This window comes from Nyctereutes procyonoides, unplaced genomic scaffold (genome assembly GCF_905146905.1).
Source record: "Nyctereutes procyonoides isolate TBG_1078 unplaced genomic scaffold, NYPRO_anot_genome, whole genome shotgun sequence".
Taxonomy (NCBI): domain Eukaryota; kingdom Metazoa; phylum Chordata; class Mammalia; order Carnivora; family Canidae; genus Nyctereutes; species Nyctereutes procyonoides.
In genome coordinates, this window is record NW_026575134.1 from 39,044,349 (window position 1) to 39,051,663 (window position 7,315).

Below are 7,315 nucleotides of genomic sequence, written 5' to 3' on the forward strand. Positions count from 1 at the left end.
AGCGAGGAGCTGGACATGGGCTTGATTCTACAAGTCTGATGTCATGACCTAAGCCAAAATCAGGACCCAGATGCTGAACTAAGCCACCAGGCACCCCTTGATTTACCTCTTCTTAATAACTTATGATGTTAAATGTCTTTCCAAGTGTTTATTGGCTATTTATCTTCTTTGCTTATCTTTTTATTAGTTTTATCTTCTTTGCTGATCTTTTTATGAGTTTCTTTTGTCTTTTCATTGTTGAATTGTAGTACTTCTTAAATTTTCTAGATGTATAGGCCTTTTATGATCAGATATAAGACATGCAAATATATTTTCCTATTCTCTGTTTTCTTTTTACACTCTTGAAGTTCTCCTTTGATGTACAATAGTTTTTAAATATCATAAAGTCCAACTTAGATTTTTATTCTTGCTTGCTCTTGGTTTCTTATTTAAGAGACCATTGACTAACCCAAGTTCACAACAGTTTGCTCTGTTTTATCCAAGTGTTCTAGTTTTAGTTCTTACATGTATGTTAACGATCCATTTTGATCGTTAACTTTTGTGTACGGTGTGAAGTGGAGGTACAACGTCTTTCTTTTGATTGTGGATATCTCGTTCCAACAGCATTTGTTGAAAAGACTATTTTTTCCCTACTGGATTGTCTTGGCACCCTTGTCCAAAATCAGTTCACCATTATTTGTTTCCTATCACCCTGGTAACAAATCACTTCACACGGAATGGCTTTCAGCAACAGAATTATATTATCTTACAGTTTTGTAGATTAAAAAGCAGTCCAAAGTGGGTCCAGTTGGGATGAAATCAAGATGTTGGCAGGACTGTGTTCCTTACTGGAGGCTTCCAAGGAGGATCCATTTCCATGCCTCTTCTATCTTCTACAGGTTGCTCACATTCTGTGATTCATGGTCTGTGTTCTCCATCTTCAAAGTCAGCACCATTGTGTCTCTATGGCCTCACCTTCTTCTGACTCTCAACTCTTTTGCCTCTCTTTTCACTTTTAAGGACTCTTGTCATTATATTCAGCCTATGTGATAATCCAGGACAATGCATCTTTTAAATTAATTAATTCATAACAAGATATAATGTCCATTTATCCCTAATATGTGGAACACATCAGGATTTTATACTGAATAAATAATTTCACTAAGCCAAAGGAAAGGAGGAATTTATGCCCAGTTTTTCCCTTTATTTAAAAAACTACATTAACTTGAAATATAAATGAGGATTCTCATCACTAAAAAATCTTTGATGTTGCTTTTTCTTTTTAGTTGCATTTTTTTTCATTTTTTTTTCTTTCTAGGGTAAGTGTTGTTTAGATCTATCCATATGCGATCATATCCACACCTTTATTCATGAAACAAATTGTGATCAGCTGCTCTTGTGAGATAGAGGATGACTTTATGTGTACAAAAACTTGTAGGTCACCCTCGTTTAAAAATTTTTTTTCTCCTTTTTTGGGGATTGAGGAGATATGGCTCTAGTGAAAAAACATATAAAATAAAAATAAAAGATTATTTCAATCTACCATCACTTTGTCGTTACCACAACATGTATATATACATAAAACATCTAATTCTAATTGCAAAGATGATAAAAAAGAAAAGTAGCTCATAACATAACTATTCCATGGTAATAATTACAGGATGTATTCTAAAATAACATGAATTTTCATATGTAAATCCTACAAATTTGGTGAAATTGTTATACATATATGTAGAGACATCACAAATGTATTAGTGATTCCAATATCAGGAGTGGCATTTCCATCGGTGATAGGATATTTCCGACAAGGTGAATAATTCTTCATAAAGTTAGAAACAAAATAAATGAGCCTCTTCCTTCCATTTTGAATTCCTACATGAGTTGATTTATAGTAAAATCTTAAAAAATGTAGTGTTTATTTGTAAAGCAGAGTACACTTCAAACTCACATAATTACAAAGAATTTTTTTCAATGCACAAATGTCATCAAGAGCTGGCTATGCAGAGCGAGATATTTTTTTCTTTTGATGAGAGTAGTCCCTAAGTGTAAAACCTTTTCATCCTTGTGTACTGCTTACTAAATGGACCCTTGATCCATGTGGCAGGCAAACATACAAGGACACATTTCAAAATGTTCCGTAAAGGATGTTATCACTTGGTGAATAAACTCCACTCCACAGGTTTGTATTTAACCTTGGACTTATGATAGGGTTCCTCTGGGAATTATGTGAAGAAAAGAAAATACCTGGAAAATATCTTTTAGTGGTAAACTTCTACTTTGCATGGGCCTATGGGGTCACTGGGGCCAAAGGAGATAGGAGCCCACTACGATGTAAATCCCACCAAGCAGGAATTTTTGTCTGTTTCATTCATTATTATATGCTTAGTGCCTAGAATAATATCTGGCATATAGTAGACACATAATAAATATTGAATGACTACATGAATGAAGCAATAGCATCTCTATTTGGAAAAGAAACAAAGCAATAGATTGATTTTCTGGGTGGCTTCTAATTTTGTCATTTTACTCTTAAACCAACAGCACAATTGTATGATATCCCACATGCATTTTCTGTCCCTAGTAATCCTTGCCTTGACTTTGCAAACAGAAATAGGAAGAAGCAAAGGCATCTGCCTATGCAAAAGGCTTACCCAATATTTCTTAGCCTAAATGAAGTCTGTGAAGATTCTTTTTTTCACATCAACAACAGATTTTCTATTCTCGTATGTCATGATGCATTGGGAGCATGACTCTAAAATCGGAGCTGAGTGCTCTAAACCAGAGATACCTAGGATATCATGGAAAAAGCAATTGACTTTCAGGAGATTAGCAAGGGTTCAGGTTAGCCATCACTAGTCAACAGTTTAAAGCCTTAATTTCTTCATGTGTCAGGCAGGGATAACGTATCTCTGTAGATGTTGTAAAGAAGATAACTTGAGTAAGGAGTGGGCATAGTGGCCTATCACATCGTAAACACTCAGGTGCTTCCTAAATTCTGTGATTGTAAGAGTCATATGACCTTGCTCCAGAATTCTAGTTTAGCAGGCTGTGAACAGGGCCTAGGAACCTATTTTCAGTAAAGCAGCCCAAGGGCTTGTATACAGATTGTCCATAGATCAAGTCTGACAAGTGCTGAAATAAGTATCATTTTACTTCTTTTTTTTAAAGTAGACTCCATACCAACTGTGGAGCCCAACATAGGGCTTGAACTCACAGCCCTGAGATCAAGACCTGAGTGGAGATCCAGTTGGGTGCTTAACTGACTAAGCCACAAGGGCGCCCCTCAGTTATATTATTCTTATTCTTTGTCACAGATGTCTGCCTGCCATTACAATGTTGTAAAGCCTGGAGGAGTTAAAGAGGAGTTGCCTAAGGTTTTACCTTTAACGAGATGAGCTATGAACAGATCTACTTTGAATGCTATGCAGGCACAGAAACAAGTAGGGCATACGTTTCCTTGGATAGAGAGTGGCTTAAAGAATTGACTTCTGTTTGGTTAATCTGACTGGGGTAGTCTGGCCCTGTTTGGTGCCTGGAGATCATATGATATGATACTCTCTTACAGTATATCAAACTGAATGGAATTTGAGCTTTTTGGGATGTCTTTGGCCTTTAATAATCTCTGGTAATCTCGGCTACTTCGTGCTGTTGCCCAGATGCTCTCTAGATTTTAAGAATGCTGTTTTTGTTCTAAATGGTTCCTGTATTACTTGATTGTCTGTGTACCTAGTTGTTTTTTTCTCCCTTGTCTTTTTCTGTGATATTACTTACCTTTTTGGGAATCTAATAGCAAGATGTGCTCTTTCTCAGAAATTGTAGTAGGAGGGTGGTGAAGATATTTCAAAAGAAGTCCTTTGTTTAGCACTTAAGATATCATAGCATGTACATGACCTTCATCCTGGTTGTGAGGAACAAGTGAAAATTTCCATTTACCTCTGACATCTGGATCAGAAAACTTACCTAAAGTTCTCAGCAATGCCATCACCTCAACAGAATTCAAATCTGTTTCCATCACGTATCTTTATAGTAGCTTCCGGATCCCCAGAGTGGTAGATTCCTGCAACCCCTTGGGATTTCATAAGCTTAGGAAATGCCTAACCAGACAATTAAAGAAAATTGTATGTATGGTTTAATAATGGAGAGTTCTTTTTTTGAGATTATGATTCCCTGGTGATAATAGAGTCATTTATAATTTGTATTCTCTTTTCTCTTGACTTATTAGAAGCTAAACTAAGCCATATATGTTCATGTATATCATGTATAGAAATATGTATTCATATTTTATCTGCATATTATTGTTTGTTCAACAATACTTATACTTGTGTTAAATGTTGAATACCTTCCTTTGCCCTTCAAAATCCATTTTACACCTTTTGAACCTCCTCTGTGCTCCATGATACTCAGCTGTATTAACTGCATGAGTGGGCTCCATTGGTCTCTGTGTCCTTAATGGGTTTAGCCAGTAGTTGTCATTGGTGGGGAAGAGATGGAGGTCTGAGTGGTTTTCTCCATTTTCCTTTCTTGCAAAGATGCCACAGCTGGCTTCATCCCTGGATCTAGGTTATAGCTCCTACCAGCTTTTGACCCATTTCAAAGCTCTCCTCCATATCTCATGACCTCTATGTCTTCATGCACCTTCAAAAATAGAGAAAGTTAGAGCTCTCAGAAGTTATTTGTTACTATTATTTGTTACAGTTATTTATAGAGTTACTATGCTATTCCTTAGGAGTTCTCTATACAGCACACAATTCTTTGTAATAATCCTTTTTAAACCCTCCTCAAATTAATCAGTTTACTGGCTATCTGATCCTTACCAGATACCATTCCTAGAAGTATTGCCAGGAGATAATCCAAATGGGATTGGACCCTTCATGTATTCGAAGGTTAAGTATATAAATCATCATGGTGGGAAGTCAGACAATGGTAATGTATTGCATCCAGTAGCATCAAACTTACTTAAATGATCACCAGTGGCTTCATGGAATGAAGGACAGGTAGAGAGCAAGGCATTATTTTTCTGTGGGACAGAGGCATGCCATAAATATCACGTAGTGATTTGGCTCCTGCTGCAGTTTAAAGCTAGACTATTGACTTAAACAACCAGACAGCCAGGAAGCCATATGGCAGTGAATAACTCTCAGAGACCGGATGGAAAGAATTGCCCAGTAGATCACAGGTGGATGGTAACCGAGTATTTTGTTCAGGAACTTGTGGTAATGTCTCATGTATTAGGTGCTTCTTAAGGAGTGACGTCAATGGGAAACCAACCAAAGTGAGATTTTCTTGTAGAGTAAAGAATTTCATTTTTACTTGGATAAAAAATAGCTCAGGTTGTTCTAGTAGGTAATTATGACCTCTTATACAATTCTCTGACCTGTTTCAATGGCCTTTTTACAGTATTGAAAACATAAACTTATGATGAGGTAAGACCTCCTTGGAGAGAGATCCTGAAAATTAGCCAAGATATACACTGTACATCTTACTTGAAGCCATCTTGGGGATGGCTGGCTGCCCTTCATAAGGATAATACCTTAGGAAAGCAGAAGTGCCCTGATCTTCTGTGGGTTATTAGTCATTGGTCCTGAACTGACTCTAATTTACTGAGAAGGAAAACACTAGAGGTATATACTCGCCCATGAGGGTAATGGAAACAATGGCCTGAGTGCATCTTTCAATGGGTCTAATGGGACCAGGTATATAACCGATTATTATGTACCCAGACTCAGATATAATATTGTTATCGATATGTAGACATATACACAGAGTGAAATGGGATCCTCATATCAATTCCATTTCTGACCCTTGGAATGAGGGTTATTAGTTTCAAGGTGTATGGTTCAAGTGGAAGTTGAATTGCTCTGAAACGACAGTAAAAAAACTAACAAACAAATCTCAACCTGAGAGGAAGGGCGAGGATTAGTTTTTCTATCAAAGACATGGAGGATATGAGTGGGGATCCCAATTTGTCATCTTTAACTCTTTTCTTTGGAGGCAAAAGAATTTCGGATCTGCAAGGTGGAGGTCATGAGAGAACACATTTTACAGATAGATTAAAGAAGGGAGTCAGGAATAATAACTTTTATCTTGAGAAATAAATGGAGTGGGTCAATTTGTGTTGGAAACAGTATTGTATCCTCAAAGTCCATACTGTTCAACAGACATACACTGGTATGAAGCAGTTGTACCTTTTGAGAAATAAACAATGCGTTTTAAGTCACTGTGGAGGAGGCTGAGAGACGAGTATATTTTATTGTATGTGCACAGTCATATACTTTGTTTAGAAGATATCCTAAACCATTTGTGTTCACCCATATGTGACCGATTCTTTCCACACATGCATATACTGGGAGGTTGTCACTAATCAGGTAGTTGAAGTGACATGCTCTGTGGATGTCAGTCAGTCTCTTTCTCCACACACACAGTCTCCTTCTCCTCTTTCTCCTGTTCATGCTCAACATGCCCTTGTACAAACGGCTATTGCAGCTGGAATGGGCTCAACATCATGGTTTTCTTCACCAAGCCTAATTTCACTTCTTCCACTGTTAGGTATCCCAGACGCCAACAACAGAGGTCACAACTGTGCACTGATATGCCATCATTTTCTGGGAGGATTGGTGAACCCCTTGGTTAGCAGGGTGATTGGATTGTACAGCTTCTTACTAATTCAAGATTACAGAGCTGATGACTTTCTTTCCACAATAATCACATTTTTAGGAGATTTATTTGGGTTACAGTACCCACTTTCCTACCAGTTGTTTTCCTGCTGGCACCTGCAGATGTAGACTTACATAATGCCTTTTTTTTTTTTGCGAACATGATATCCCATCAAACATTGTCTCTACTGAGAAATACATTAGATGGAAAAGAATAGTAACAACCCCCCCCCCAAATCCACAGAAATAGTTGGTTTTACTTTATGTCTTAACGTTCAGAACTGATTAGCCTGGGCAAATCGCGGAAAGGTATATGAACGCTCAGTCATGGTTGTTGAGATATCCGCTAAGTATGCTGCATGCTCTAAAATGGCAGCCTATATATGGCTCCATCTTCTGTTTGAAGAATGTACATGTCTATGAACTGAGGGGATAAGGCTGCCATGGTACCTGTGGTGGCCAGGAATGTGAGCCTTTCAAAGCTCCAGGTACAGTGAGTATAATTGTGTCCAGGTCTTAGCTGCTGAGCTTTGAAACACATTTCCCCATTTGTACCAATGTTATGCTGCCCAGAGACTGCTGCTACCTAATGACTGAGCACAGCAAGGATAGCAATGCAGGACTATCCCTCTTAGGCACTGGCTTTATGGCTGATTTTGGCTCAAGTACCTACCTCGCTGAGC